The sequence below is a fragment of the Hesperophylax consimilis genome, chromosome 22 (assembly GCF_061612785.1).
Source record: "Hesperophylax consimilis isolate HC1 chromosome 22, BYU_Hcon_1.0, whole genome shotgun sequence".
Lineage (NCBI taxonomy): Eukaryota > Metazoa > Arthropoda > Insecta > Trichoptera > Limnephilidae > Hesperophylax > Hesperophylax consimilis.
This window is the reverse complement of record NC_142857.1, coordinates 26235001-26254175: the sequence shown is the minus strand read 5'-3', so window position 1 is coordinate 26254175 and position 19175 is coordinate 26235001.

Below are 19175 nucleotides of genomic sequence, written 5' to 3'. Positions count from 1 at the left end.
ACCTAACATCCTATCTAACTAACATCCTATCTATCATATATCCTCACAAGCTGTAGATTAGTAAGTCCATAGTATAGCCCAATTACCTTCTGCATACCAACTAGAACTACTCGATCAAAAATTCTTTAATTGCAACAACAAATCAATACTGAGTCATTTAGGGACTCGCTTATACCTAAATTGCATGCAGTCGGCAATTCTTTCGCAGAAATAATAGATGTGTTCAGCTACAAGAAATATAGTAATAAGAAGGCTATAAATGCATACCTAAATAATAATAATAATAAAAGTTTATAAGGATGACGCAAGATTAATAAAGAAAGATTTTTTAAATATTTATGTTGAGGGATCAGTAGGATTTATAGGCCCTGTTAGAAGTTCTACCGAGCCGAACCCTCTGATATGAAAATATCTGGAGTCGGTGAATTATTTTCCCATTTGGTGCCTTGGTTTGATTTGACGTGTTGTTCTTGTATAGTTTTGTATTTATTTTGCTTATATAATTCACTTGCATAATGTTGATTGACTAGATGATCATTTGTGGAAAAGTGTGTGGAAGGGTTTAGTTTTTTCTATGGGGAAGATTTAACCCGGACATAAAATCGGAAAAAAATATATAAGGATGACGCTATTCTTATGCGTGGGTTCCATTTCATTTTAATAGCAAATGATTACTGTTCCACTAAATTATTACGTAAGTCACATATTTTTAAAAGCCCGTATGGACGTATAATATCAATAAATAAACATAAATTTACCTACCCCATTACATCGTACATATTTGCAGCCCGTATCGTCGAAAGATTGAAAAACATTACTTATTCCCTATACCACAGCGCATCGTTAGAAATAGTTAAACCGGCCTTAATCTAGACTCAATTATTGAATTCCAAAGAGACCACGCTCTAAACCCAGTTGAAATTTGTACTTACGTATAAGAACACAATGTTTCTTGTGCACACTGTACCCCTAAGTATTCATTTTTGAGTAACGTAAGCACAAAACACAACTAAGTGAGAGCAGGGCCGGCTCTGAGCCAAACGATGCCAGGCGCGAGTAGAATTTTGGCGGCCCTTTTCAAAACCAGTAGACGTTTACGTAGGTGATTACTGTTATCAATGATATTCGGATGATTTGTATATTTGAATATGAAAAATAATCTCTAGGGCGATGTGTAGGGCTGTTAGGTTTTAGGTATTATCAGCGACTTGGCGCACGGAGCGAACTGCTACAATTGCGCCTGCATAGGGCCGGCCGGCCCTGTGTAAGAATAGTGTACCATTTACGGTAATGCACATTCACTTGAATATTTTTTTTTTTTATTTTTTTTTTTTTATTGTGTTTATTTCTTGCTAGAGCAATCCCGATGAGTAACAGAACTCATTTTAGGACAGGAGGAACTTACAATTCATATGTAGGAGGTAGTAGGAACAATTTTACAACGGTATTTTGATATCAAATATAAGTTTCACATTCAATACAGCATAAAAATTAAAAATTAAAATAATGACACGTTAAGTAGAACAAACAACAATAGAAAACAAGTACAGAAAGAAAAAAAACATGGATAAGATACAACAAGAAATGACAACACAGTTACATATTTTCATTTTTAAATGTAGTTAAAAAATATTCTTTTAAAGCATTGCTTTGTAATTTTTTATTGTGGTGGATGTGTTTGTACATATCTGGAAGCGAATTATATAGTGTATAGGCAATATAGTTCAGTGATTTTAACCCATATTTTGTAGTGTGTGTTTGAGGAATGCGGATTTTATTGTTATTTCGAGTATTGTGGCTGTGGATGTCTTGATTGTAAAGTGGCTTGATGTTGGTGTGAGTTGATTTTTGGGTAATTTGTAGGATGGTGCTTGTGATTTCATATTTAGGAAGGATTGTAATTGGAAGGATACCAGAAACTGAATAGATGTCCCTAACATGAGTGTCCCATGGAAGTTCAAACACATTTCTGAGAGCTCGGTTTTGAGCCACCTGCAGGTCAGCTATCAATTTCTTTGAGGCAAAACCCCAGATACAGCAGAGATAGGAAAGGTGTGAATGTACCATGGCATAGTATACTGAAGTTAGTAAAGGAATGGATAGTAACCCTTGAAGCCTATATAGTACACCAGTTATAGGGGTAATTTTCTCTTTTATATGATTTATATGGAGATCCCACGTGAGTTGGGAATCTACGATCAGACCCAAATATTTTGTGTTCATTTTCTTTTCGAGGCAGTTGTCTCCAATTTTAATATCGAGGCTGAAATTTTTCTTGTTACCGAAAAGAATATAATGGGTTTTTTTTACGTTAAGAGTTAGTTTGTTTATTCTCAACCAGTTTGTGAGATGGGAAATATCAGCATTCATCTCCGTTTCCAGCTCCGCTAGGTTCAGTTTATTGTAAAAAATTACCGTATCGTCAGCATAAAGTTGTATAGTTCCTTTAATACCCCACTTTGTTATGTCATTCACGTAGATTAGGAATAGCAACGGTCCAAGAATTGATCCCTGTGGTACTCCACATGGTACTCCACATATCTTTTCTGCAGCACAGTCGAATGCAAACCACTGGAGAGAAAAACCGATAGAAGCGATTTGTGGGCGTGTCAGTATGCCTGAAGTTTGCTAAATTTTTCTTGCTTCAATGCTTTCTTCTGGTGAAATTGATCAATCGTTTTCAAAGGAAATTATTCCTTGTCTTTCTATTTATATAAAAAAGAGTGTTTGCGGCGGGCGGCGTGGATTTTATTTTTATACATATCTTCACTTTTTTTCGATATTGATGAATTTTGTACACTTCGTGAAAACAAGAGGAAGGTCCTTGTTTACACAAGATTTTGAAAAGCATAATATTGATACATCTTGCTGAAATTTTGCACACTTGACGTCAAAATAAGAGGAAAAATTACTATTTACATATGATGACGACAACTTTGCGTGAAGTCCGGGCAAGACTTATTTAAATTAAAAAAATGTAACGTGAAACATATGGCTTATAATTAAGTAGCTAGGTATTTAGGTACCTACTTACAAACGTTATGACTTCAGAGAAAATTTTGGTTTTGCTTTATTAGTAAGAGAAAATTAGAAATATACATAATACTTTATGGATGCGAGGTCTACGTTAACAGAATTACCTACTAGGTATTATAGTGATTTATTTTTGGGGTATTACCTCCTTCTTTAGCTTTGAGTTAATAATACAAAAAATATCATATTTCATTATGCACCAAAGTTCATACAAATAATTTCAAAAGTTTGTCATTACTTGTACTTGCATTGTACTTGTCGTGCGTTTTGTCAATTACTTTCATTTCATTGGCAAAGGGATCTGATAATTTAATGTACTTGGCAGTGTTTGACTTTAAAAACTTGATTGTTACAACCAACACTTGTTTATGTAGTGTGTCTTTATCTAGTAGAGTATTTAGTAAGACTTACTTAAAAAAAAACACATCTTATTCAGTGCGTGTTTTCTCGAAAGGCTTATATTTAACAATGTGTTTATTTAGTTGTAACTACCTGTAAAAAATTTGCGTAATTTTGTTGTTTAATTATTATTACAATGCCTAGTAATACTCTCATACCCACGAAGAACGGGTAGATAGACATTATAATTACATGATGGAAGGTGGACATTTTGAAAATTGTTAAATTAGTTAAAAGCGATGACATTAGTTAAGTGACTTTTAACAATAAATAATGTTATCGTTAATTTTTATTTATTTTAGTGCAGTTCTCTTTTTGGTTTACAACAAGCTTATTGTAAACCTCAAAATCTCGCTCTGATGTTATTGTTTACATGTAGTTTCCACGGATACGTGCCAATTATAAATATTCAACGTTCACAGCGAATTTATCGGGCAAGTTTGCACCTCACAATAAAGATTTTTAGTGGGTATGTCTTTTTTTTGAAAATTTATTTATCTTTTTAACTCCTACCATTATGAAATGATAATAATGCAGGTGGATGTAACTATACCTAAGTAGTTTTCTCGTACAGATCATACTTCTAGGAATTTTCTAATCAGTGGAATGCACCCACAGCGCCGTTTTACCCCAGAATTACAAAGCAGCTCCTAACGACGAGCACAGTCATTTATTTTGAATAGTAAAAAGCATTTCCCGGAACGATATCGTTAAGCCCCGCATGTGCTTAAGCGTTGGGAAATGGTAAAATGCAGTTCTTTGCGAGCATTCCGCTGGCTGTGCATGCGTTATGCATTTTACTGCCAACCGCTTTGAATGTAACCACAATAGCTTACGAGTTATTCATTACGCATTCACATTCAGCACATTCTAAACGCAATAATTAAATAATGCGATTTTAATGGGTGTGTGTGTTTTTTTACATTAACCTCATCTGGGCCTATGTAATATTGCATCCCGTGTGGATGATCTTTTTGATGAGAAAATGAGAAAATTTCTGAGAAGGAAAAAGGTATGAAGAGTGGGTAGGAATTTAGAGATGACTGTGTTCAGGAGTGACGCATCTGATCCTCCCGCTGCTGTGCAAGGCGATGAGTTAAGAGAGACCAATCGGAGAGGTCAAAGGATCTCCGAAACCAGCCTCTTCTAATCTGGCACGCCACGCAGCTGGTGGGCAGGTGCATCCTGAAAACACCTCACCCGATGAACCCAGGCACCCCTGCTAAATCCTCAAACGTAGCCAACTACTTGGAGTGACCTATGGCAGAGGTGTAGGTTATTTGGGTGGTATTCAAAGCCGCCTCCTAAATTGGATTATTTATAATTGGCAGGGTTCACTTTGCTTTGTTCTGAGATACTTAGGTGTCAAAGTTAGCAAAGACAATTTCTCATAATCTATTTACAGAGTTCTGATTTTGAGGTCGAATCTTGTATACAATATATTAGTTCAACATATTTTAAAGGAAAGTATTTAAATACGGCATATAAATATATTACTGAATAAACTTGAAAGCTTCGGCTTCTCATACATGCTGCTTTTGTTCTTTCATAATTATTTGTCTAACAGAAAACAATACGTTGTTTACGGGCAGTTCACATCGAAACTCTACGGCACAAATTCTGGGGTCCCTCAAGGGTCTAATTTAGGACCACTATTATTTTTATTGTTTATTAATGACATCGGGATGTTTATAAGATTTGTAAAATTTTTATTATTTGCGGATGACATTAAACTATACACCTGTATAACGACAAATGAAGACTCCATTCGTCTACAAATCGATATCGACGGTATAGTAGAGTGGAGTCATCAAAATAAACTTCATTTTAACAGTAGTAAGTGTACAATTATGTGCATTACAAGGGCAAAGCGTACTTTATATTTTAACTATAAAATGTCTGGTACCTCTCTAAAACATATTTCGATAACGAAGGATTTAGGAATCACTTTTGACACGCGTCTGACTTTTCGAACTCATATCGATTCGGTGTGCAACTCTGCAATGCGAATGCTGGGTTTTGTTATATGTAATTCGAAATCTTTTACAAATACGGCAGTCATAAAAATGCTTTATTTTACTCTGGTTCGCAGCATTCTTGAGAGTGGATCGATAATATGAGGACCCGAAGATGCCCTTTACTCAAATTATGTAGAAAAGGTGCAAAAAAAGTTTATGCGATACCTCTACATGCGAGAGTTCGGATATTACCCTTTATTGTATCCCTCTGATTTTCTTGCCAAAATGCTGGGGATAGAACGTCTAGACGTTAGAAGAAATATTGCAATGGTGTTAGTGGCGCACAAGCTGCTAAATGGGCACATTTGCCATCCAGATATTCTGTAACGAATTTCTTTTTATGTCCCTGATAATTTCATCAGAGCTAGACAGCACAGATTATTTATTTTTCCAAGGGGCAGGACCAACCCACCAATTATCATGCCTTTGGGAAGAATAACTACTTTGTTAAATCACATTTCTTCTGTGATTGACATTTTCAATTTGAACAAAAGAGAATTTAAGACGGCAATAAGCATACTATTTAACAAATCTGGTTAATCAGATAGTATTGATGTACTTACCCATGCAAATAAATGTATGTACTTACTTATTATAAACTGTAATTTATAAACTGTTATTTGTGAAATTTAAATGGATTATACTGTTTTTCACAATAAATCAATAAAAAAATACCATTTTAGAACATACTCAAACGTGTAGACAAAACCATATACCATCTAAGGCATACCAATTCATTGCATAAGATTCCAAATACATTTCCCTAATGCCATTCCAAAACATGTCAAACTAATTACACAAGATCAAAATCCAAAATCACAAAATGTTAAATATATTATGGGAAATCGTATTTGCAAACTTTGAAACCTCAGAAATGACGAGGCGAAGTTAGAACCCTATTTAACTAAAGTAATGAACTACAATGGGCCTCGCAAAAACGGTCAAGGTCAAAGATATTAGAAGAACTAATATCTTTGGTCAAGGTCAACCGTCAGAAACAAACCAAATGGCAATTGCAAAAGGTTCAAAGCTAGGTTAGAATCATGTAAAATTTAATTTAAGCTTTAAGTACACGTATCTAAGGAAATACAAAGCAGATGGCTCTGAAAGTCATTATGAGCAAAAGAAAAATAGTTTTGCATTCAAAGGTCAATTGAGAAAAATATCAGTTGGAACCTTGTCCAAATGATGGAACAAAATGGATCTGATGTTTGTGTTAAGAAAGCAATTCATTTTTCAATTTGACCCAAGCGTTCGTGACGTTATTGAGGGCGTTAATATAGAATTAGAGTTTGGCACGCGGATTTAGGTAGCGCTGCCCCAGGAACCATTTACTGAATAATCAACACCTCTCTCATAGGTCACCCCAAGTTGTTCGTTACTTTTGGTAATTTATTTTTTGTTTTTATTTAATTTATTTGCGTTATAAACAGTCTTTATAGATTCATTTATGTTTTTATTCAATATTTTACAGTGTTAGGAATTTTTTTAATTTCACTGACCAATAAAATAGCAGGGGTGTCGGGGTTCGTCGGGTGAGGGTGTCCAAGATGCGCCTGCCCACCCGCTGCATGGCGTGCCAGATCGGGAGATTGTGTATACAGGTTGGGGCAAAAGTAATCACCCGATGTTCTTTTGCTGTAATTTTTTTATGATAAACTTTGGTAATGATAGTGAAATTTCTTCAATTGTTTGTAAACCGATTCATATCTTGCCGATTTGTATTCTGCCTTTGTTTAATTCACAAATGTCAAAACCGAATTGACATTTGGCGCCATTTGCAAAAGTTATAGAGTTATCCAATAAGGTGATTACTTTTGACCCATCCTGTATTTATACGTCATTCTTGGACACGCTTATCTCTAGATTCCTACCCACCCTTCATACCTTTTTCCTTCCTAGAACTTCCTGTTATTAAAAAGACCCTCCACACACCATCCCCAAAGATGACATAGGCTCTGGGGAAAATTATTTTTCTCAGTGCCTCCTGTGTGGGGTTAATGTTAAAAATAAAAAAAATATATTTAAAAAAAACTTGTGAAAAAATTGTAGCCTAGTAAGGCATTTTCAGTACATACTCAAAATTGTTGTCAAAATATTCTGCCGTCAAATTATAAACGTTTTGAAATATTAGTTGTTAAGTTAATAGTTACCTGTGTTATCCACCGATCTTCAAAATCTTTATAGAAACAATCTTCTACTTGAGTAACTACGTAATCCCTTGGCCCGTGGAGTGAATTTCATAATACAAGGTGGTTGGTACTCGATGCGAAATATTTGTTAATTTGATCAAAAGATTTCCAATTATTCTTTTGTTGATTAAAAACTTATGAAGAATTTTCAAATGTTGTCATGATTTAACTTATAGCCGTTACATTTTTTTCCGTCAACTACTTTTATCAATTTTAAAACATTATTGAAATTCTTTCATAGATTATCATTTTCACTGTCCTAAGTGCGCCCTATCGTGTCAAAACGTTTTACGTAAATTTGCGACGTAGGTTTTTTTTCAAATCTCTATAGGTATCTGCGTAGAACTCAATTATAAGCCTTTTCATATCAGTGGTTCATTTAACTTTTAGTGGCTAACGTTTAATGATAACGTTTTTTTAGTTTATTTACATCTTTTAAAGTAGTGGTCTACTGTATAGTTATGGTATTTTTTTATGTCATCTTTGGGGATGCTGTGTGGAAAAAAATAAGGGAAAGAATGGAGAGAAAGTCCTGGGAAGGAAAAAAAGGTATGAAGGGTGGGAAGGATACTGGGGTTCAATGTGTCTAGGAGTGATGGACGCAGGAATCCATCCCTCCCACTTTAGTGCAAAGCGGTCAAGAGAGAGTCCGGCTAGAGAGATCAAAAGGACACCCGCAACCAGTCTCTCCTGATCAGACTTGTCACGCAGTAGATGGGCAGACGCATCTGTGCCAAGACCAAGACAAACCTCACCCCATAAATACGTGTACCTCTGCTAAGTCCCCAAACGTAGCGAACCACTTGGGTTGTTGGTTGTCCAATATGTACATGGTTCCCGGAGCGGCTTCATCGAAGATGACGTATAATTTACTATCGTAAGATAATTACAATGAATCTCTAGCAGGAAATACGTCCGTTTTATCAGAGGTTATTATTTATTCTAACGTGGGGTGCAAATTTATGCGTGTCTGGGAACCATTCGGGTACAACCGACATGCTATCTCTGTCAGATGGTGCAAGTACCGCCATCTAGAGGTGGGTCCTATGAGTACTTTTCGTTACTGGGTACAATGAGTACAGGTAAAAAAAAATACCGGTGACAAAATACTCAAAAGTATTGATTCAGAATAAGTAATTCTAATGAACTCGGATAAATTCTGCCCACATATTCCCCACAAATATTGTTCGGGAGCTTGATTCCCCGTTTTTCGATTCGAAATCCGTGGGGGGAGGGGGGTTGTTAGAGAATTTCTGTCTGTAAACCATAATTCCCCAGAAATTTTTTTCAAAATAAGTACTCCCCACAAAATTTTGAAATCCATGGGGGGGACGTTGTTACAGAACTTCGCTAAAAAAAATTCCGCACAAGCAAAATCATCATATTTGTTTCCCCACAAAAAATTGCCCACATTTTTCCCGTCGCTAATCAGAACAAATACTACCCATCAAGAAAATACCTACTAAAAATACCCAACAAAAATGTTCGTCAAAAATATCCATCGAAAATACCTATCAGAAATACCTACTAAAAATACCCATCAAAAATACCCATCCAAAATACCCATCAAAAATACCTATTAAAAATACTTGTCAAAAATACCTACCAAAAATACCTGGTAAAAGTACCTATTACAAATATTTAGTCCCGGTATAAAATACTCATGAGTATTTTGGAACCAGGTATTTTAGAGATCTGTCACAAGTACAAAGTATCGCATGGAAATACCCGGTACTTTTACTGAGTACGACAAATACTCCTCACCTCTACCGCTATCTATGAAAAGTCCTTAAAACTACCGTAGTTGGATAATAATAACTTGGATCTACACACTTTACAGACATCTGGTGGCCGGTATTGAAACTACAGCCAAATATCAACAATATGCATAATAATAACTTTTCATTAATTGTGCGTTTACAAGTCGCCGCTATGATCGTTATCGATATGCTATCGTATTACATGCGTCATTATTCTGTGTCAAATACTAGCCACCCTGTATATTCCACTTAATTAGTTAGGCAGGTCTTGAGTTATAATTCAAAATTTTACGTTTCATCAGCGAACTTGTTAACTCGATTATAAATTTGTCTGTGAGGACTTTGCGGTATGTTTGAGTTGAGGACGAGAGGCATTTTGATAATAATTGCAAAATTAATTAAGTAAACGGAATTTTAAAGACAGACATACAGGATTGCCAAAAATACTTGAACTTAAGGAGAAAAGTTCGTAAAAGCAAGGTTGCGTAATTCAAACGTTGAGGTTATAAATAAAAACCATTATTTATCTCTTATATTTATTCATAATTCATTGGTGGTTTTGTATGCTTAATCTGTTACATTGTTTTTAGAGTTATAGTGAATATAAACTGGGCTAATTCCTGTATCATTTCGTAATACGTGCCAGAGACCCAACTGCCCCGAACAAGTGAGAGTATGGCATTCCAAATTGAGCACATTGTGAGATTGAAGAGAGTATGGAGGTGAAAATGAATTGAAAGAGGAAGGTTGGATAGTACCTAACTATTCAGATCTGGTCTCTAAACGTAATGGGATACTGAGGGGGTTTAAGTCTTCGTTACATATTCTACTTCGCAATTTAATTTCCATCCGGAGAAACTACCTATATTTTTTGGGTCAGTTGATAAAAAATATGTTTAAAATGCGTAACAAAAATTGTTTTACGTATTTACGAAAGAAATTGAGTACATATTTAATTTAAGCAACGAAAACAACAAAAAATTAGAAATTGAGGACAATGTCTCAAGGTGACAAGAATTAATTAGGGCGATTTTTTTTTCATGGTTCGTTTTATATTACGATGTTACATTGTTGTTGAGAAGAAGATATGGCTGGCGCAAAGAATAGTTACAAAAAAAAACAATTATAATTTGAACACATTTTTCCTTGAAATAATTATACCAATAAAATATTGATAAATTTTATTTTTTTGTACTTCATCGGAAAAAGCAAGAAAAAATGTTTTTGGTTAGGATAAAAAAATACATATATTTTTTTTTCTTTTCAGTCAAATACGAACACTATGTTATTTTTTGTACATCATCGAAAATAGTTCCAGGAAAAAAGGATTTTGATAAGAATTATTGGCACATATTTTTTCTTGCTGTCCATACATTAAAATGAAGGTGTCGTAACCGTACAAAATTATTATAAAAATATATTGAAGTGAAACTTCTTTACGCGCGTCATGCAATTTCTAGGACCGGAGTAAAACCGACTCATGACCGAAACGAAAATGCGGGTACCCCCACCACCGATTAAAGTTCATTTGATCTAGTCAAAGTTTTGAAGTAACATATAAATGCTTCTTAGCTCATCTCGACAACTGGCGTTGGTGGTGTAATGGTCAGCATAGTTGACTTCCAAGCAGTTGATCCGAGTTCGATTCTCGGCCATCGCACATTATTTTTTTGTTTTTAACGCCTTTTTCATTCAATATCTTATTTTTTAGTAGGTCAGAACATTTTTTAAAAGAAAATAATATTGCAAAATAATAAAAACACTTATCTCACTGTGATAAAACATTACTCCGCTAGAGCGCGCTTTGCGTTATTGTGTTGGATTAAAATTATTATCTAATCCGTATATTATGATAATTGTATTACATTTATTTAATTAATTTATTTATTTTGATAATATGTAATAATTTACAGAAAAAAAAATTAAAACTATCTCCCTCTGATAAAATATCCGTTCGCTAGAGCGCACTACGCGATCTTGTGTGGGATTCTATTTCTGTACATTGTACATTATTTTTGAAAATATATTATATTTTGGGTGTGATGTAGGTAACATTATAAAACATAACAAGCTCTCATATTTTCAGAACCTACATAATATAATCAATTTATGCGGCTTTGCTTACAGTTGGTGCTCAGCGTGGTTGGCTTTCAATCAGTTAAGCGAGGTTCGATTCTCGGCTGTGGCATTTTTGAAGTGAAACCTTGTTGAGGTGGGGGAGCCGCTCACGAACGTTCTCTCTCTTCTCTTCTTTCCTCTCTCTCAGACACCAGCGAACTGCGCCACGCCAAGCATCAGCTGAAACTAGAAGTTTCACTTCTGTCTTGCGTAGGCTTGACACACCCACTTTTTTTTTTTAAAAGTACCTTCATTTCGTTGCAAAAAAATCATCAATTCAACTTTTATAATAAATATATCAATTAAGTCAATATTTTCATAACGAATTTATTTAAACAGTAAAATAGTGTGTAAGCGAAGAAAATCCTTTGGTAATACTCCTATTACCATAATACTATGAAACTCCATTCATTCAGTTTCAAGACCAATCAAACTGAAACACTAAAAAAAAAAAAAAAAAATTCAATTCGGGAGGAGGGAATGGGTACCGCTGCCCCGGAAACCATTAATTTAATAACCAACACCTCCGTCATAGGTCGCCCCTAGATGTTCGCTACGTTTGGTGACTTAGCAGGGCTTCTTGGGATCCGTCACTCTTGGACACGCTATAACTTTTGCAAATGGCGTCAAATGTCGATTCGGTTTTGACATTTATGAATTAAACAAACGCAGAATACAAATTGACAAGACATAAATCGGTTTATTTCACAAGAACGCGGAATAACAAGCAGTACCAAAGTTTTTCATAAAAAAAATTACAGCAAAAGAACATCGGGTGATTACTTTTGCTCCACCCTGTACAAGGTGTCCGGGGTAAAGTGCGTTTACTTCGGGGTGGTGATTGTACATGACATTATGAAGTAAAAAAATTATAATTTTTTTCAAAATTCCAATGTTTTAAGGCGAAATAGGTAGACTTGACCTGAAATTTGGCATTTTTGTGGCCACTTTTAGACGTATGGACACTTTTCTAGAAAAAAACACAAATTGATTTCGAAAGATCGTTATTTTATCTTGTAAAGTAAGATGTAAAATTTTGAAAAATAATATTATTTTCATATCATAATAAAGTGTTACCGTTGGACGATGCGCAGATTTGTTGCATTTTCAAAGGTGAAGTTGTATTATACAACAAATATTTCAATTCATTGAATAATAATGTATAAACAATCAATAAATTATCTATCATATGTATGTATAAGAATTTTGTTTTTATTTCAAATAAAATTACTAATAAATAAATCCGAGCACGCGTTTTGTGACGAAAATCCCTCAATTGGACTATTTATTTATGGTCTTACAAATTGGTATAGTTCAGATTTTTTTAGAAAAATAATTATCCAAGACATAATTGAAACATTAGAAATAATTTATGACCAAAAAATATATTCTTAAAGTATATAATAGTAATTAATTTCGATTCGCGTTTGTTGTTTGTGTCTTGCCCCGGCGCAAGCCGAAATTTTATCATTCCCCGCTGCGACAGGGCGGCGAGCGGACGTCTATTCCACGCCAGTCTACTTGATAACATTTTAAAGAAATTACTCGCTTAAAAATGAGGAGGAAAATACCCTCGAAAAAAAGTTTTATTAGATAGCACAAATTACGACATCAAAAACGTACGTGGGAGATATATTTTCAGAAAAAACAAAGGTTAGTGATATTTAATTATCCGTGTACATTGTTCGTACTTATATGCTACAGGGTCGTTCGAAAGAATCAGTCAGAATAAGCACATATTTTTTATAACATTTGGCGATAATTTTGTGTTGTTTAATTTCCAGGGAAAAGAATCAACTATGGACAGGAGTTTATGTCTGTTATCGTTTTTTCATGTATAAATGTTAAAACTTATGCCAAAGTACGTGAAACTGTTTGTGATTGGTAGTCAAAAAGTGACACGAACCAAATGAATTTCGATTCGTGATGTGCGATTCAAATCATTTTTTTGTTCATAATTTCTATTTTATTGTCCAATTCACTATTACATTGGTATAATTCAACATATTTAATGTTTTTTGTGTTAATTTTTGTCAGTTTCATAATGTCATATTGTGAATTGAGCTTCTTGTTTTAGGAAAAAAAAACAAGGTTATTTTTGACATACAAACCTATGATTTTTACTCGTGAATTTAATAACATTTCGAAAATTAGACGAGTCAGGTCGCTCCGTTAATCATGAAAACAAATACATGAAAGCGATACAATATTATGCAATCGCATAACTACATATGTAGGTAGGTACCGTAGAAAATAGTTGGAAATAAAACCTAGTTTTAATATATAAACTACTTCAGTTGTAAGGAATAAACCCTCTTTTCAATGTCATACATATCAAATCAAGTAATACTTTGAAGATAAGTATTAGAAATAAAACTTACCGGTAATACCTTTCGGACAAACGAATAAATAAGTAAAACAAAAGATTTTTACTCACCTTTGGAAAACTCGTGTAAAATATAAAAAAAAAAAGTGGGTGTGTCAAGCCTACGCAAGACAGAAGTGAAACTTCTAGTATTCCTCTCTCTCTATTTTCATTTCATCATCTCTATTTTCTCTCTTAGGTTAGTTTGAAAATTAGAGGTTAAATAATTCAACGACGAAGCATGGATTTGCTTTTTCTAATATTTTCTTATAGATGAATGACGTTCGATTAATGTATAGTTCCAAAAATTTTCAATTTATTCACAAGTATACAATATTACATAAATAACAATATTACAATTAAAAATTACAAAGAAATTACAATGACAATTTACCAATCATGTGCCATTTTCATTGTCAATTTCATGAATATCATTTCCTAATGTCGTGATAATTGGGTTATGGTAACTAAAGTGCGAGATATATACATGAGCACTTAAATCCTTAATGAATCGTGCAAAAACTGCATCGATTGTTGTCCCGTGTCGGGAGAGAATGTTCGTGAGCGGCTCCCCCACCTCAACAAGCGCATATGGTGAGAGAGGGACAGTGAACGGTGAGCGGTGGTGGGGGTACCCGCATTTTCGTGTCGATCCTGACTCGGTTTTACTCCGTCCCCGAAAATTCATTACGCGCCTAAAGAAGTTTCACTTCAAAAAAAACAAATTAAACAAATATTTGAAAATTTTTTTAAATGTATATTTATATACCTACATATTTTATATCTACCATGTCAACAAACTGCATTTGTATTTATTTATGTTTACGCACTCCGACGTATAATTTACAAATATGTATGTAACTACTTATAAGGAAGAAAGCTACAACCAAGAATTAAACAACAATAATTGTTATTTCATCGGAACCATGCTGTAGTTTTCACTGCCGCGCGAGTGGACGGCTCGCAGCGGAATGAATTCGGTATTTCTGTCTCGGTCTAAAAAAACGTCCGATCGCGAGATCGTCTTTTAACGAAATTTGAATTCTCGTCCGCTGGTTAAATCGCCTTAAGGAAGTTTTAAAGTAAAAAAGTTGAATTCTTTATATGAAAAAATAAATATTCTTCTAAAAAAAATTAATTTGTCAGAGAAAACCATCATGTACCTCCCTCCCAGTTAGCGCACTTTACCCCCAGAAGTCTAGCTAAATTAGTGGCTTATTCTTAAACGAATTAAAACCCAGTTTATTGGATTTCAAACGACTTAATTTTCACAATTCGTTGAATCCTAAACAGAATACAAATATTCACAGTACGGGAGCTTGGCCTCAAAGGCTGTATTTCAGGATATGTTTCAGGGGGTGTTTGGGGATTTCTGCCAGCTCGGCAAGTAACCGAAACCTGCGATGAAATAACAATGAGAATATGGCATTTTTGGCCAGAAAATCTGGAGAGAATTCGTTTTATAAACATTTGTGAATATGTATGTAATATAATAATGTATTTATAATATATTATAATTCATTATAACGATGTATTATAATAAAATGTAATAATGTATTATGAAATTTTGAAAAAATGTATTATAATATATTATAAGAATGTATTATAATATATTGTATAAATGTATTATTATGATTATTTGTATTACAAAATATTATAACAATGTGTTATAATATATTGTAATAACGTATTATAATATATTGTAATTATTTATTATCAAATATTATAAAAATTAAATTATTATAATAAAATATTAAAATTATGTATTATAATATTTAACAATGCATCAAAATATGTCAATATGCCAACGTATTTTATAAATGTTTTTTTTGTTCGAGTACTGCAAACGTATCTATCTGCCTGGAATCAGTGAGTCTTTAGCATATATTACTTAAAAAGGTATTATAATATCTATAATGCTAGATATTAAAAGTAAAAGGAAAAAATACATTTAATGTTTTTAATCCCAGGGACAAAATCGTCAAGCGGTTTAAAAATTTAAATCTTTTTATTTGTATTTTGTGTAATCACTCAATAAACGTAATCACAGTTTATAAATTTGAAAATGCCCATCTAAAAAGTTGCAGTTTTTGACTTGTACTAAATATAATTCTTATAATAAATTAAAAAATGTTACTATAATTAATTGTAATTGATACTTGTAGTATATATTAATACATTCATATGTGACAGTACACCTCTTGTATGTTTATCCAGTAAACGAATCTAATAATACAGTTTTATAATCCAAGACGAAAGCTGTTTTCGACAACAACCTACAGTCTGGGGTTATCCGCTACGGAAAAGAAGAAAAAATTTAAAAAAAGTGGAACTGGAAACGGTGGATCGAAAAACAGTGGAAAATAAAAGCGGTTAAGCGGAAAGCGCAAAATAGTTCGACTGGGAACTTTCCCAATAGGACTTTCGGTCAAAGAGATGTCTGTAAATGTCTACGAAAAATATCCGAGGAGAAATAACTCGGAAACAGAATTGTTTCAATTGACGTTTTAACTCAATAATGAAGCTGTTTTTCGGAGTTTAAAAGAATCATTCAAGTAAATTTTTCGAAAAAATGATTTATTTTCTTAAAGAAAACCAGGTTCCTAGCTTAACTTACATTATGATTTGGAATTACATTAATATATTTATACCAACTAACTAACTAACCATCACGCCGTTTCCCCGCAGGGGTAGGCAGAGAGGACGGACCGCCAAACAACTCGGTCTTGGCACACACTTCTTGCCTCATTCACATTCATTCATCGTCTAATACATACTCTTCTATTATTCTGACTCTTGACATGGCCCGACTCGAGTATTTGATTCACTTGATCGTGCCATGTCTTCCTCGGGCGTCCCCGACTTCTGCTACACTCCTTACACTCGTCTTCTCTCCTTTTTAACTCCTTATCTTTGCAGATCTCCACATTCCTCACACGATCAAACATGGTTTTACAACACATGCGCCTCAGGGATCTCATTTCAACAGCATTCAATCTACTTTCATCCTTTTTTTGCCAGTTCCATGCCTCTCTTCCATACTTCAATGTAGGTACCAGCACTCCGTTGTAGACTGCTAACTTTTTTTGTTAGTGCCAACTGCGTTCAGTCCTCCATTAACGGAATTACCTGCATTTACCCTTCTTTCAATATCTCTGTCAGCCTTCCCATCTCTCTAGAACATACTTCCTAAATACACAAACTCATCCACCTGCTCCAAGTATTCCTCATTCACAACTATATTGTACACTGTTTTCGTACTCTCTCTTTCAAACACCATTACTTTAGACTTACTTACATTCATCATTAACTCATTTTTCATGCATACTTCGTTCATCCTAGATAAGAGAGACTGTAGATCATCTATACCTATACTATTAGCAATCAGCAGCGCACCATCAGCATTCAACAGGCAACATACTTTCAAATTACTCAAATTCATGCCCAATCCCACCTCTTTCAATTCTTGCATACAATTATCCATGTATAGATTGAATAACCACGGTGACATTACGCAGCCTTGTTTAACACCTTTTGTGATATCAAACCACCCCGTAAAACCACCGTTCACCCTAACACATGCAACGCTTCCCTCATACAGAGACGCAATTGCCTGAGTCAGATTTTTTTTTTTTTTTTTTAAATTTTTATTGAAACAAGGTTAAATTGTATTCACTCCATACTTGGACAACACCTTCCATAGCTTTTTCCTATCGACTCGGTCGTATGCTTTTTGTAGATCTACAAAGGCACAGAAAAGTTTCTGGTTTTTTGCCAGAAACTTCTCAGTGAGCACACGAAATCACTGATATCAAAATGTCATATTATTCTCGAAAAAAACCTAATCTGAACAGGTTATCGCAATTGTAGTACATACATATGTGAAAACACTTTTAAGGCACACAATTTTAACAGGTATATCTCAATAATACCCGTTAAACAAACGAAAAATATAGATTGATAAAATTACGTCAGTTTTTAGGGTAGAATTAATATTTCTAATATTCAAAGCGCATGATGAAAAGTTTATGTAGAGATTAAAATATCAAGTTAAAAATACTCGTTTCCTAGAAATACAAGTTTTGAGAGATTTCACTATTGTGTTTTTTTAAAGAAACTTTTAAATCATTTTTCAGTTGATAATTAAGACAAAAAAAGTCTCTTAATTCTGGTGATGCCGGGTTTCGATATATTTATGTTCACACGTTTGAATTAATTAATGGCGGGATGAAAATCCTTACAGGCCATTTCTCACTTCAATATGATGTTATACCATTTGAATTTTAAGTATTCACCAATTTACTAAGCTACCCTTTTCTATCATTATTCTAGTTTTGTCTTTGCCCGGAAACGTATTTCTCTCTTTCCGTTTTTGTGACAGCAAAATGGCGTCTAATCGGAAATTGCTACACGAAAAGAAAGGCTTCAATCTGAAATGTTTGAAGGCTTTACACAGGCTACCTCTTTTCATAATATAAGGAATGGAATAGTTTAAAAATGAAACGATTCACGTGTTAAGTTTACGTTAAATCTAAAACTACCTATTCGTGATTCTACGTGACTTTATTTTGAGAAACCCTCGTAAGAAAGAAAAATCAATTTCTTGAATCAGATGGAAAAGTCGGTACAAAAGAATTTCCAACAAATATAAATGGTCAACATTGTAAAGCGCCATTTTGTGATTAAATCACCTCAATGACGCTTAAAATTTTGCTGAAGTATTTAGGTGAGAATTGCACTCCTGTTTTTTTTGGTAACGAATAAATGCAAATCTTGGAAGTGAAAATTAACCCACTTCCCGACATTCGATCAACTTGAAGCGCGGCAGATAGAGTCGTTTCGATGACACGTCCATCAAGGCCATAATATCAATCAATAAGACCAAGGATAAGTCGGAATTCTTTTCCAATTTTAACGGTTAACCACAGCTACCCCAATAGTTATGGCAAACATTGATTGCAGTCCATAAAACAAATATGATTCCAAATTCGCATACAATATTTGCGACTCTACTGTCTGTGTAGGCATTCACATAGAAGAGGATATAACTCTCGTGTGATGTGTCACAGTATTACATTTTGTGGCCGTTATTTATATATACTAACTTGTACATTTAATATGACACTAGCTGCAGTGTCAAATACCCCTTGCAGTCTGTTTAAACCTTCATTAGGCAATCCACCGTACAAATTATTGCAGAATTCCAATCTGGAGACATTAACCAGAGTCTTATTAGAATTTGTTGGGAGATAATTTATTATGAAATGGATGAATGTGAATGCAGCAAGAA